The sequence below is a fragment of the Solanum stenotomum genome, chromosome 2, assembly GCF_019186545.1.
Source record: "Solanum stenotomum isolate F172 chromosome 2, ASM1918654v1, whole genome shotgun sequence".
Classification (NCBI taxonomy): domain Eukaryota; kingdom Viridiplantae; phylum Streptophyta; class Magnoliopsida; order Solanales; family Solanaceae; genus Solanum; species Solanum stenotomum.
Window position 1 is genome coordinate 64510297 of NC_064283.1, and position 15643 is coordinate 64525939.

Genomic DNA, 15643 nt, shown 5'->3' on the forward strand with positions numbered 1-15643 from the left:
GCTTCCTCCTATGTTGTGAGCTCTGGGTTGTAAACAATCTATAATTCTTATTTCCTGTCCTCTTTAAACTCAAATGTGTTATATATCTTTGCTCATGCTGCTAATGTGATATGTTTTGTTTAAATAGAAATCATGGTTTAGAAAAACTATATGACTTATCATTTTTAATTATATACATGTGTAGCTATGATTTGGAAAGTCATCTTGAGTATTTATGTTAAGGAAAATTGTCTAAAATTTTACAGTAGAACAATTTGTTTAAGAATTTTGTATAGTTTGTTTTATTGAATATTCTGTGGATTCATTTGAGAACTTTGTATTCTTACTTCTCCTCTAATATTGTTTTATTTAAAAGTGCACTGTCAAAGTATTTTATTCGATATTTTGTTTTATGCTCGGTTTGGTGTAAAGTTGTTACTTATTTAGAAGTTTAAATGAAAAGATAAAAGACTCTATTCCCAAACAATATCACTTTATCCAAACAACTTGAAGCTTGAATTATATTTATGTGTAAAATGAGGCATGAACTTTGATCTAGCATGACCCTATGTATATTTTTGATAGTAATCTGTTCCTTTTTTTTTCTTTCTTTCTTTTATGTTCGTTTAAGTTAAATATCCTCTTTCTAATGCTTGCTTTTTTCTTATTTCGCATGGTTCGCTGGAGTTTGCAAGGAGTCTTAACAAGACTCCATCCCGCTATAAAACGGCACTTGCATTTCGCCCTTCAAGCACGTCCCTTGTCCTCATCTTCCTCCTATATATCCGAATAGGGAATGAGGGAAAGAGGAAGATCTGTCCATTATCGATTTCTTCTACTCTCTCCCATGCGAAAAAAATGAAGCGAGTGGATGAGATATTTCTATATCTTGTTTCGATCTTTATTCCTTTATTTTGTTTGCCATTAATTATGTTATGAGGTTTGCTATACTTATCTGTTTTTATTATATTCTCATTTTAATTTCTTTTGATTTCATTGATAAAGAATCAGGCCTAGAACACTTGAACCTTAGAAAGGGTAGTTGGTGATATGTAGTTTCCTATCTTGAGTAGATATGCATATGTGACTACTAACCAATCGTTTTGTCTTTGTTTCTTTTCCCTTTTTATAAATCTATTCTATTAAAAGTAAAGTTAAAATATGGATTTGTCTAGCATAAAATGTAATTTTTAGTAAGTTCAAAGGTAGATTTTATGTGCAAAGAAAGGCAGCTTTTTCTAATGGCAAACATGCAGATTTTAATGAAAATATACATCTTTCAATAAGTTTAAAAAATCATATTCGAAGGCCAAAATGTACATATTTTGAACCCTTAAAAATGTAGATTTTTGAGAACTAAAATACAAGTTTAATAGCTTTATGTGCAGATTTTTAGGCCCGAAATGCACCCACTTTATCATTTTTAGGCGTAAATTTTATTTGAAAATGCGGCATCTTTTGAGACTTAAACATTCTTTTATGAACTTTAAAGTGTATATTTTCATGGTAAAAATACGACTTTTCAAGAACTTGAGAGTGCTTTCCCATCCCCTAACAACCTTTTTTTAAAAAAAAGTAAAATAAGGTATTTATTTATTTATTTTTAAACCCAAATATGTTTTTTTGTTATTTTCACTAGTACCTTATTTTATTTTTATATGCAATTTCTTGTACATTTTCATACTGCATTTTCATCATGATACTTCATCTCATAAGCATATACCCCTTTTATATATACAATGCATATATGCATTTCTCACGCATTATAACTTTAAAATGCTTTTCTTTTGTTTTCTTATCATTTTTCTCAAAAAGTAATCCTTTTCTACACCCCCTAGAAAATCGAATAAAATTGAAATAGATAATCTCTTTGTTATAAACCTAAGTTTGGCCGGTTAATAGTTTTAAAACTAATCTTGAAGGATGCCTTATCCCTTCCCCTTAAGATAAATTAGAACTCTTACCTAGAATCACATATGTTAGTAGACCTTAATTGAAGTCAATTTTAGTATTACTTAGTTAATAATTTAGGTATCCTAATTTACCTTAAAAAATTATTAGGTGGCGACTTTTTAAGTTAATAAATTTGGAAATCACCAATATGTTGTACACTAATTTGACCTTGATTAGAATGGGGTATAACAATTATTGATCCTTTATTCATATTAGTTGTGAATAATTTTCCTTGAATTGATTATTGACTCATGTATTTAATATTATCTTTATCTCCTAATTTTCCTTGAATTGACTGATCCTATGTGGAAACTTATTGATTAAGCTGAAACAATGCTTTAATTTCACATATATAACGTGAGTAAATATTTTTGATTAAAAATAAATAAATAAGAAACCAAAAAAATAAAATACTCCCTCTAACACCACTTTCTTCTTCCCCCATCGCACCTTCCTTTCTTTACCCCACCCCACCCACCCCTTCTTCTCCCATTTTTACCACCTTCAAAAACAACAGTTCCAAGTGTAGATGTTTGTATTACACGCATATTTATCATATGAGAGGGTTTAAAATATCAAGTCTCATTAGGTTTAAGTGTTCAGTTAGTAAAATTGTTTGTAGAATGATCTAGGTGACAATCCAAGCCAAGTATAAGCATCTCTCAAGTCATTTCTTCTCAACTAACATCAAAAAGTTGAGGTAGATCTCGAAAAAAATATCAATTAAATGAGTCGGAGATTGAGGTTTTTTTGGCTTGCTTTAATTTTGTATTTATCAAAATTAATAATTCCGTGCCAAAGTTTGGTGAGCATAAATTGATTAATGCGTAACGGAAACATTTTATTTCTTATTTACTTTTTTTTTTGGTAAAATTTATTTACTTATATATACTACCACTTATGTGTGTATATATATATATATATATATATATATATATATATATATACACAAAGTTTCACTTGGTGTATAACAATAAATGCTAAGATATATATTACTGTCATCCTCATTTTTCTTCTTAAAACCTTACTATTATGATTGATAGAAATTTTAGGATAACTTCTTTTAATTCGTTAGTATTTATGGTGTGTATGACTTGGTAGGGGCCATGCATTTGATTAGTCAAAAATGTTGAAAAAAACCACATCAAAGAAAATTTGGAAATTTCCTTATCTATTTCACAAAAAAGAGAGAGGGTATTTTTGATGGACATTCCTATTGGAACGCTATCAAGAATAAGAGATTTTTAATGAATTCATTTTTATTTTCAATAGGTCATTCGAGTTTTTTTTAGTACTGATAACGAGAATCCTCTTCCTTAGGATTGTAATGGTATGGTGCGGTCATAATTATACAAGTTCAGCCTTAGGATATGTTTGCTATAAAAAAATTATATTTAAAAATAAGTTTATTTCTTATTTATTTTCAAATGCTTGATAAGTAAATTAAACAAAATATATTATCGTAAAAATCTTTTGTATAATCTAGACAAACACTATTAGGATATATACAAATGGATGTAGAGAGTGGGAGTGGTGGGGATGGGGTATTGTGTTGGAAGGATGGGAGGAGACAATTCATGTGTAATGCTATTTATAAAACTCACTCATTAGGGAATTAAGTCAATTTTTTTTTATCATTTTTAAAGAATTTGTTTTCCTATAAAAATATTTTTTAAAAATCTTGACCAACCAAACATTTAAAAAATTGAAAAACATATTTGGTACAAAAATAAATATATTTTCCTAAAAGGAGAGGCGGAGGCCGGTAAGATAGCGAATAAGAGCGAGTGGTGGGTTCGGGGGCTGGGGTCAGAGGTTGAATATGGCATATGACGTCTATGGGTGGATTAGGTGGTGGTCATGACTCATGAGGTTTAAAGAGAGTTTTTGTCACGACCCAACCCACCGGGCCGTGCGGACACCCACTCTAACCCCTAAGTAGGAGAACCCTCATATCCCAATAGTTAAAACATGCGGAAAATTAACGAAAAATGGAGATAAATAAAATCATAGTGTTTTTATAAATGAAAACATTCTTAAACAAATTCGGGTTAAGACTTGTAAAGTAATTACACCCCCAAGGATCTAGTCTAAACAGGTACAAGAGCTACTAAGAGTACAAACTAGACATAATAATAAAAGACAGCTTCCACCATGCGGAAGGAAAAGTAGAAGCTGCTGGAGAATTCTTCATCTTCAGCTAATGAAACATCACTAACCTGCATCCAGATTAATGTCAAAAGACATAGCAAGAGTAGTATCAGTACAAACCACACGTACTGGTAGGCATCATCGGTCAACCTGACTCCCACCACATAACATAAGAAAGCAACTGGCAAGAACATGCAACAAACCACTCCCTTCTCCACCTTTACCCTCTCTTGAAAACCTCAGAATTACACTAGTACTCTAACTACTAACCACCCTCTCAATCAACCTACTTACTAGGTTCTTAATCATATCCTAACCGTTCTAACACATAGAAAAGTCCCCAAATACCACTATAAGCCTTCCAACTAACCGCTCACGTCATACCCTTACTTCCTCTTCATATTACCCAGCCATGGCCACATAGTACATTACGTCAAGCTTTCTAACCACTAAACACAATTACTTCTCTCCAAAATGAAATCCACCTAAGCACTTACATCACGTACACTACCCCCATTCTTCACCATTACAACACACAACACCCTTTACTCGGACATTAACAATTCTTGAACCGTTAACTCCCCACCTACCATATCAAATCTCGGTTGGGTTTGCCTCTTCCAGTTCACTCAACATCAAGGTACATATCAAGTTTACTCAACATAGAAGAACAATCAAACATTAGTCCTCATAACCATATAGCAACTCCAGAAAATAGAATACCAATTATCATTACGAACAAGGTACAATTTCACAATCCTCAAGGCATATAATTATTGGTCCTCTCAGGGAACCCAAACCCAAACAGTTAGCATACCGAAACATGGTACCCGATCCAATGATTATGCCGGAACGTGACAACCGATCCCATAATTATGCCGGAACGTGGCAACCTATCCAAGTTAGTGTGTCGGAACGCAACACCCTATCCATTCAACAAGCCACAATCACAATGACAAATCACATTCCTATAATTATATAATCAAGTCATAATTCATGACATTCATCATTCGTATATCCTCTTTTACAATTATTGTGATCAACAATGCAACATTCACATACATACATGTATCATAATGAAGCAATTGAACAACATGTACTACACAATCATGGAATCACACCATCACAATGAAGTATTCAACGACATATATCACTTAGCCATAATTCGACCAACTTAGCCCTAGTTCGTCACCTAAGACTCCTTTCTATGATTAAATCATCTTTTGTTTGGTGCACGAAGGCCCACACATAACTCCTACCATTGAATTACATTATATTACGCAGTGGGCACAAATTTATAACTACTCAATTAATAAAACCTAGCCTACCTAGGCACCAAGCAGCTGCACAGAATTTTAGTCTTCGATTCTTGTTTCCGGAACTCATGACGGTGATCTTTGACCGAAAATCCGCAATCCATCGACATCCTTATGCTAGAAATCTCTCTCTATATCTTTCCCAAGCTTGGAGTTGCTTTTTGGGGGGTTTCTAGGGTGTTTTACGACTAATTTAGGTATTTTAAGAAGAAGGAGAAAATAGGATTTCACGTTATTTACATTCTGTCTCGCCTATCCCGCTCTGGCGCCAATTTACCCCGCCGTGACGTCGCCTCCCTAGCGGCATCTGGTGGGACTGAGGCCCAGAAATTTCACGAATTTTTGTTTTCCTAAATAACGACGGTTCGGGTCATTACAGTTTTGAAAAATACTTTAATTTCCTTATTAAGGAAGTCATTTCGTTAATACTTTACTCGGAAATTTCAATTAACCCGTCCCATCGCCATCCTATTCTCTCTTGGATCTCAAGTAACAACTTTTCTTTGCCCTGTATCTCCACGTTTTGGGAAAGATAAGTCTTCAATTCACATTAGTAGTTTTGAATAATTAATTTATAAGATGATCTTCTTTTTTCCAAAGGACTAATATAAAGACTCAAATTCCACAAGCACAATGCCAAAGACGTCATTGCCATATTGGAAAAGTCATAACACATAAGCATACTTTTTAACTTGGTCTAAGCTGATACTTATGCAATTTAACTTTGGATGTGTATAAGTATGCACAAGTTGGAGGGCATATAGATATCAACCGAGGTTACGTTAAAGAACACGTTCATATATCATGCCATTCATAAAATTGTATTGCTATGTATAAAATTCATAGCATCATGGACTAAAGAATAATACTCATAGAATTACCACATCATAGAATTAAAGTCATATTTGGATCATATCTTGTAATTAATACCCCTAGATTTCATGAATTTTCTATGATGTTTCTTTTTTGATATATATATATATATATATATATATATATATATGACTAATTCAAGGCCTCCTAACTAAACATATACCTATAAATTCTAACAAAAAATTTAAGAACATAAGAAACAAGTCCTAAATTAAAGAAATGAAGATGATTATAACTTTTATCATTGCATTACTAGCTATACAAGAAATGTCCATTTTTCACAAAGCCTCTATAGGTATAGGAATGTGGTCAGTGCTGGCTGTTCCTGCCCAGAAGAGACCAAAACCGGTGTCTCCACCACCAAAGAGACCAAATCTGCCGTCTCCACCACCAGAGAGACCAAATCCGCCGCCTCCGCCGCAAAAGAGACCATATCTGCCGTCTCCACCACCACCAGCGGACGGGCCAATATCTGGCCAACGAGATAGGTCAACATTATTTCCGCCCCCACCTACATACTGAACGAGTAAGAATATGGAGGGACTTAAGCCATACCGTTGCGTATGAACGATTTTAAAATCTTTATTTAGCCTTTTCTTTTATCATGTACCTAAAAATAAAGATTATTGTTGTTAGTATACATAACAACTAATAAATGTTTTCTTCTTTTATACACTCTATGTTTGGTTTTACTTGTATCCATTTTGTATTTTGCATGCCAATTAAAAAAAAAAAAAAGATTATTGTTGTTAGTATGCATAACACTCTATGTTTGGTTTTACATTTTTCTATTTCTTAATATTAATTTGTAGAATGTAAAGAATAAAGTAACAAGACATAATTTTTATGTCGAAGGCATCTGTAAGATTTTTCCAAACTTCACAAAATTAATTTGGAATTGAATTTCTCTAAAACAATGCTTCCAATTAGGAAATCTGAAAATAGGTACAATTCTAAAACATTCAATTTGGTTCATTGTATCAGATTGCTCATTACCGTTTCACTTCAAATTATATTGTTAATATATGCTTCAACTATATTATTGTTATTCGACTTAAATCGAAACAAAGAAAATCATAATTATATTAAATCCCTACTTTTCCTTTTCTTTCTTGAACCTCAAGTTATAACTTTTCTTTGCATTTCACCTCCATATGTTACAAAAGATTGATAAAGTTTTCAATTCACATATAATTCCTTGAAGTGACACGTGTGATGAATTTATTTGATCTTTTATTCACATTAGTTGTGAATAGTTTGTATCATTGCATTACTAGTTATACAAGAAGTGGCCATAATTTCAAAATAGCTTTACAGAGAAAGCATCTTTAGGTATAGAAATGTGGCCACTGGCTGTTTCTTCCCAGCGGAGACGGCGTCCTAGGCGGTCTCCACCAACACCGAGGCCTGCAGAAACAATTAGTCCACTTCTTCCCATACCACCACCTTCATATTGATGATCATTTTTGGTCGTGTTACCATGTTCATATTTTTCATCACTATATACCCGTTGATAATTAAGGGAAGACAGTATATCAAGCTTGTGATCATAGCAGTCAGGTTTGATGTAGATATACATATAGTACTCCATCGTACTTAATTTCCCCTCGTATTTCGTACTCTCTATACCATAGTATATATATATATATATATGGTTTTTCCCCAATTATGTAATGTGATGATTTCGTTTAATTATTTACATATATAAATGAAGAAAAGCTTTCTTTACATGCCAAAATTATATTTTTCCTCGATCGATTCCTTAATCACAGGCCTTAGATTTGAGTCCCAGGTATGAAAAATTCTTGGTAGGCACCGCTCCCTCAAAATCAGACCCTATGTAGTGCAAAATCGAATCGATCAAACTCCAACATGGGTATCAGATGAAAAATAAAAATAAAATTAAAAAATTCCAAATTAATACAAATATAGGTATCCGTGGAGAGTCTATGATACTAGCAAAGAGAAGAAGTCCTTTACTCTACAAATAGAGCTCTCAAGTTTGAATTTTTAAAATATAATTAAGAAAGTACGAATTTAAATTAATTAAGCTAAAACAAATACTCCCTCCGTTCCATTTTATGTGGCACTATTTCCTTTTTGGTCAGTCCCAAAAAGAATGTCACATTTCCTTATAAGGTAACTTTATAAAGGTACAATTCCTCTTTTATCCTTGTTGGTCCCACTTAATCTTAAAATAATACTCCAATACATTTATGAGGAGAGAGAAAAAAGAGTCTACTTTTTAAAGGGCAATTTAGTAAACATTTCAAAGTCTTCTTTTATTTCTTAAACTCCGTGCCCGGTCAAATGTTGCCACATAAAATGGAACGGAGGGAGTACTAGATATCATATGAGAAAAAAAGAACATCTCGATGTACGAAAAAATTATCAATATTTTGGGATGGAACTAGTCCCATCACTTTCTTGAATAATAAAATTATTTAGTCAGTCTCATGACTTTTATGAAAACACGGTTTTGTAATATATATTTCATTTCTTTAAAGACATTATTCAATGTTTCAACAAACGACTAGAGAAGAAATTAATTAATAAATTAATGATACATGTTTTCCAAGTTTTGCTCCTTATTTGATCCTTATTTTCTTTGATAAAGAAATGAACGTTGAGACTAACTCAATCCAAAGAGCTAGTTCATTAGATGATCATGAGGTGAAGAGTACGTACCCAAGATCATAGGATTTTATGAGATCCAAAATTGTAAAACCATAGGCGTTAACAATTCCTTTTTATAATGATTTTTCATCTGATATTCAGTACTTGCTTTGAATTATTCGATTAACTTGAAGACAAGTTCAACACAAATAGGTTGAAAATTATTAGTCATATTGCAAGCTAATGAACTTTCTTTGATGTTTGTACTTTTCAAAATTTTTGAATAATCAAATACCTTCCACCAAGCCATAAACATTATAATTTTTTTATGAATGTTACTATATATAACTCATATTCACAAAATCTCTCCAACAATAAGCTTTTAGAAATCATGAAAATGATTATAAGTTGTATTTTTGCATTACTTGTGTTGTATTATATTATACCGTACTGTTTTATTCCTTAAATGAATATAATGTTTGGATAGATTGAATATAATCTCTACTTCTTTTGCTAATAACAATATATTAACGGACTGAATCTCTGTAACAATCTGATCCATCATTTTTTAAATACAACTCATGTGAGCCTCAAATTTTTTCTAGAACTTCAGTCCCCAATTAAGAATTACGCATGAATATCATATACCATTCAATGGAGCAACAAACTAAATACAATAACTACGCCTCAGGCGCAAACATATTGAGGTCTACTATACAAATTTTTATTTCTTCAATTATTGAACAAATACAACAATATACACTAACAAGTCACAAAGAATGCTATAATTGAAATAGTGAAAACTAACACAAACACACACACACACACACACACATATATATATATATATATATATATCACTTACACTAACAAAGTTTCACTTGGTGTAGGAGATGATCTATGGCCTGACTTATCCGCGGCCTCCGGTGGTGGTGGAGGCGGCGGAGTAGGCCTCAGTGCAGAAACTGCCAGTTGCCACATTTCTACACCTAAAGTGGCTATTTCTGTAAAGCTATTATGCAAAATAGCCACTTCTTGTATAACAAGAAATGCTAAGATATATACAGGGGCGGCTCTATGCTTTGTAAAACAAGGCTTATGCCTAATTTGGGGGCTCCAAATTTTTATCAAGAATAAATTATGTGTTAAAAATTTTATAGAAAAAATTGATTATTTATGATTAAAAGTATAATATTCTAAAAATATATTATTTTATCCACTTCAGCATCTTTTGTACTTTGTTAAAAATAAGAATTAATAATGAAAAGTGTTGAGCAAAATGAATTACAAACTCTTTTTTATTTGTTTTTAAATTTTAGCTTCAAGCATTACAACAAGCATATTAAAATGGGGTATATCAAGTGATCAACTTCATGAGATTCTATGGTTCTAACTCTTATCTTTATTCAATATTTGTCAAACTTATTACTTATAGAAATAAAATTTTAATAAATGTGTATACGAAGTTTGTTTATATTTTTAGGCCTCGAATTGAAATTTTGCTTTAGGCCCCAACTACGTTGAGCCGCCCCTGGATATATATTACTATCATCCTCATGTTTCTTCTTAAAACCTTATTATTATTATTATTGATGGAGATTTTAGGATAACTCTTTTTAATTCGTTAGTATTTATAGTGTGTATGGCTTGGTAGGGGCCATGCATTTGATTAGTCAAAAATGTTGAAAAAAACAACATCAAAGAAAATTTGGAAATTTCCTTTATCTATTTCACAAAAAGATAAAGAGGATATTTTCGATGGACATTTCTATTGGAACGTTATCAAGAATATGAGATTTCTAATGAATTAATTTTCATTTTCAATAGGTAGTTCGAGTTTTTTTTAGTAGTGATAATGAGAATCCTTTTCCTTAGGATGACAATGGTGTGGTGCGGTTATAATTATACAAGTTCAGCCTTAGGATATGTTTGCTATAAAAAAAAATATTTTTAAAAATAAGTTTATTTCTTATTTTTTTCTTCAGGTGATTGATAAGTAAACAAAATATATTATCGTGAAAATATTTTATATAATTTAGACAAACACTATTGGGATATATACGAATGGATGTAGAGAGTGGGAATGGTGGGGATGGGGGTACTATGTTGGAAGGATAGGAGGAGACAATTTATGTACGTATAAAACTTATTCAATAGGGAATTAAGTCAATTTTAACTAATTTGTTTTCTTATAATAATATTTTTCAAAAATCTTGACCAATCAAACATTTAAAAAATTAAAATACATTTTTGGTACGAAAAAAGTATATTTTTCTAGAAGGAGAGGAGGAGGCCGGGAAGATAGTGAGTAGGAGCGAGTGGTGGGTTCGGCCGGGTCAGTGGTCAATGGCCTATGACGTCTATGGGTGGATTAGGTGGTGGTCAAGAGGTTTAAAGAGAGTTTTGAAAAATGTTTTAATTTTCTTATTTTATGTAGAGAAGTCATTTTCTTAATGTTTTACTCGGAAATTTCAATTAACCCGCCCCATCGCCCCCCTATGCTCTCTTGGATCTCAAGTAACAACTTTTCTTTGCCCTTCACCTCCACGTTTTTTTGAGAAAGACAAGTCTTCAATTCACATGTAATTCCTAAATTTCTTGATCTTTATTTTCATTAGTTTTAAATAATTTTCTTTGAATGTATTATAAGATGATCTTTTTATCCAAAGGACCTACTTATTGAAGGACTAATATAAAGACTTCAAATTTAACAAGCACAACGCCAAAGGCTTCATGTTTTTTAACTTGGTCTTAGCTAACACTTAGCCCTCTAACTTTAGGTGTGCATGTACATGATAGATGTATACACAAAGCCTCTATAGGTATAGGAATGTGGCTAGTGCTGGCTGTTCCTACCCAGAAGTGACCAAAACCACCATCTCCACCACCACCAAAGGGCAGGCCAATAACTGGCCAACGAGCTAGGTCAACATTATTTCCACCCCCACCTCCATATTGAACGAGTCCTATAAGAGTAATGCATTTAAGAACATGGAGTTGGTCCTTCTTTTAATGGACTTAAGTCGTACTGTTGCTTATGAACAATTTTAAAATCTTTGTTTAGTTTTTTGTTTTATGGACCTAATAATAAAGATTATTGTTGTTAGTAAACATAACAACAAATATATTTTTTTTCTTTTTTTATACACTCTATGTTTGGTTTTGCTTGTATCCATTTTGTATTTCGCATTCCTATTAAAAAAATAATAATTAAGTGTTTATTTTATTAAAAAATTATTCATATGAATATTACTTTGAAAATTTAAATTTGAATAATAGTATTTCAATTAGTTTGGAAAATGGTTACTCTCTCGAGATTTGTTATAGTAGAAGTAAAATAAAACATATAAATATTAAACAACTTATTCAATTTGGTTCATTGTATCAGATTGTACAATAACATTTCACTTCAAACTATGTTGTTAATGCTCCAATCATATTATTATTGTTATTTCACTAAATCCAAACAAAAAATATATATCATGATCATATTAAATCACCATGGCAATCCCTTAAAATTTTGATCTGCACCGTTGTCATCCCTATTTTTTCTTTTCTTTCTTGGACCTCAAGTTATAACTTTTCTTTGCATTTCACCTCCATGTGTTAGAATGATCAATATAAGTCTCCAATTCACATGTAATTCCTAGAAGTGACACGTGTGATGAATTTATTTGATGTTTTATTAGTTATGAATAGTTTTCCTTGAATTGATTGTTGAGATGTGTATTGAAAATAACCTTTTATTTTTCAAAAGACCTACCTTTCGAAGAATTATATATGTATATACTTTAAATTCAAGAAGCTAAAATGGATTTTCATTATTTTTTCAAAAGAAATTGAAGTAGTCGAGGTTTGGAGTTTTGTTGGTTTAATTTTATGGTAAAATATATATGTTTTATTTTAATTATATGTATATTTTTGTAGAATATCTTTAACACATGAGATCGGTAAAATCTTGTTCAATGACTTTTCCAATCTTGGAAAAAAAGTCTTCTAATAGCGCGGGGTTGAGATTGTGATTTCAACAACAAATTAATTTCATCGAAAATATTTATAGAATTATTTTCTTTTATTCAAATTGTGTAACTAGTCAATTTCGTCATTAAACCATTATTCTCTTGCTACATTTTAAAAAGTCATGATTTGATCATCTCATGCAAAATTTCCATACTAGAAGAAATTACCTTGTTAATTATATAAATTTCCTATTAGAAAATTAAAACTCCCTAAGTGTCATGTCATGTCATTTTCTTCCTAAGAAAATGAGAATTCCTACGAAGCAAAACATTAAAGGAATTCCTATGTGCTCATGATGTGTTTTCAACATTTTTGAATAGTCAAATTAAAGAAAAGAATTAAAGTATGTACTATATATATATAACCCCATATACCATAAACCTAGGACAATAATAAACAAGTCCCAAATTTAAAAATAAAAATGAAGATGGTTAGAATTTGTATAATTTCATTACTTGTTATACAAGAAATGATCATTTTTCAAAATAGCTTTACAGAGAAAGCCTCTTTAGGTATAGAAATGTGGCCACTAGTTGTTTCAGCCCAACGAAGCATGCCGCCTCCACCAACACCTAGGCCCGCAAAAACAGTTAGTCCAGGTTTTCATGTACCACCATCTCCATATTGATGATCATTTTTGGCCATATTACCATGTTCATATTTTTTTACTATATACCTGTTGATAATGGAAAGACAGTATACCAAATTTGTCTCCTCGATCGAAAGTTGGTACTCTCTATACCATGATGTATATCTGTTTTTTTTTCTCCTTCCAATTATTTAATGTGATGATTTCTTTTAATTATTTACATTTATAAATGAAGCAAAGCTTTCTTTCCATGCCATTAATCTATTACGAATCTTTGTGTTGTACCATCATATATATGTTATGTTTGAATTCGTTTTTATTTATATTAAACATTTTACCTCAAATACAATTAGATTATTCAAACTATTAATTTAGAAATAGAACTCAAATTAGAATATTGCTAAAATTTTAAAAATAAAATTTATCATTTAAGTTAGAAAAAGATAAATTAGAAATAATTTAATGATATTGAAATATAAGTATTTGCATTGCTCATATGTATATCAAAGCTCATAAATATACATATGATACTAGCCAAAGATAAGAAACCCCTTTAGCGTACTCTACTAATAGAGGCCTCGAAACTTTATTTTTTTTTAGAAATAGAAATAATGAAAAAATACGAATTCAAATTAATCAAGTAATAGCAGACACTAAATATCAAGAAATAATGATCAATATTTTTGGGATGAGATTAGTCCCATCACTTTCTCGAATAATATACATAAAATTATTTAGTCCATGTCTTGTGACTTCTATAAAAACACGGTTTTGTAATATATTTTTAATTTCTTGAAAATGAAATTTCATCAGTCTTTTAAAGATGTATCACACATTATTCAACAATATAATATTGTGACATTATTAAACGTTTCAACAGAAGACTAGAAAAGAAATTAATAAATTCATGTTTTCCAAGTTTTCTCTTTTGATCAGCATTTTCATCGATAAAGAAATGAACGCGTTGAACTAACTCAATCCAAACAACTAGTTTATGAGGTTAGAATTGTCAAAATCATATAAATAGATCATTTTCCTCATAACGCGAGACTCAATATCTCATGGACACACAAGATGGAATATTTGAAGCGCATATTATATGGGAGCCCAACAATAGGTAAACAATAAGATGTGATGGTACTGACTTTTAATTGATACTATGATTAAAATAAAGAAAAGCGTTGAGACCCTTATTTTAACTCAACCACTAAAACTAGATCATAAGGATAATAGTAACGTACGCAAGATCATAGGATTATATGAGATCCAAAATTGTAAAACCATAGGCGTTAACAATTCCTTTTTATAATGATTTTTCATTTGGTATTCAGTACTTGCTTTGAATTGTTCGATTAATTTGAAGACAAGTTCAACACAAGTAGGTTGAAAATTATTAAAGTCATATTGCAAACTCATGAACTTTCTTTGATTTTTGTACTTTTCAACAATTTAGAATAATAAAATACCTTCGACATAAAAAAATTTATGAATGTTACTATATATATATATAACTCATATTCCCCAAACCTCAAACAATAAGCTTTTAGAAATCATGAAAATGATTATAACTTGTATTTTTGCATTACTTGTTATACAAGAAATGGCCATTTTTCAAAATAGCCATTTAGAAATATGGCCACTACTAGCTGTTTATGCTGAGACCTTCTCCGCCACCACCACCACCACCAAAGGCCGCGTCAACTATTAGGCCAAGATTACTAATAGTACCACCTACCCCGCCGTCTCCATAGTTGACTCAAAGCTTTGATTTGTTGGTGTGCAGAGATGGAGCTATGATTTTGTGTTTATAAATTCTGAATTCTAGAAAATGTAGCTCACTAGATTCTTTGTAAGTTATTTATACGTAATAAGTAGATATGAAAATACAAAATAGGGTTTGAATCAAAATTATTGAGTTATGGTGAATTTTCAGGTGAAATTGTAGGCTTGTAGCTCACCACTAATGGAGTGTTACTATGTTCATATTTTCACTATATATATGATTGCGTTTACTTCATATAATAAAGCAAGGCTTTCATTCTTTCTCTCTCTTTTTTTCCCCTCATTTTGATACTTATATTGGAATCTGACTAAATTCAAATTTGTGACAATACTGTGGTTGTGTGTTTTCTTTATCTTTTCATTT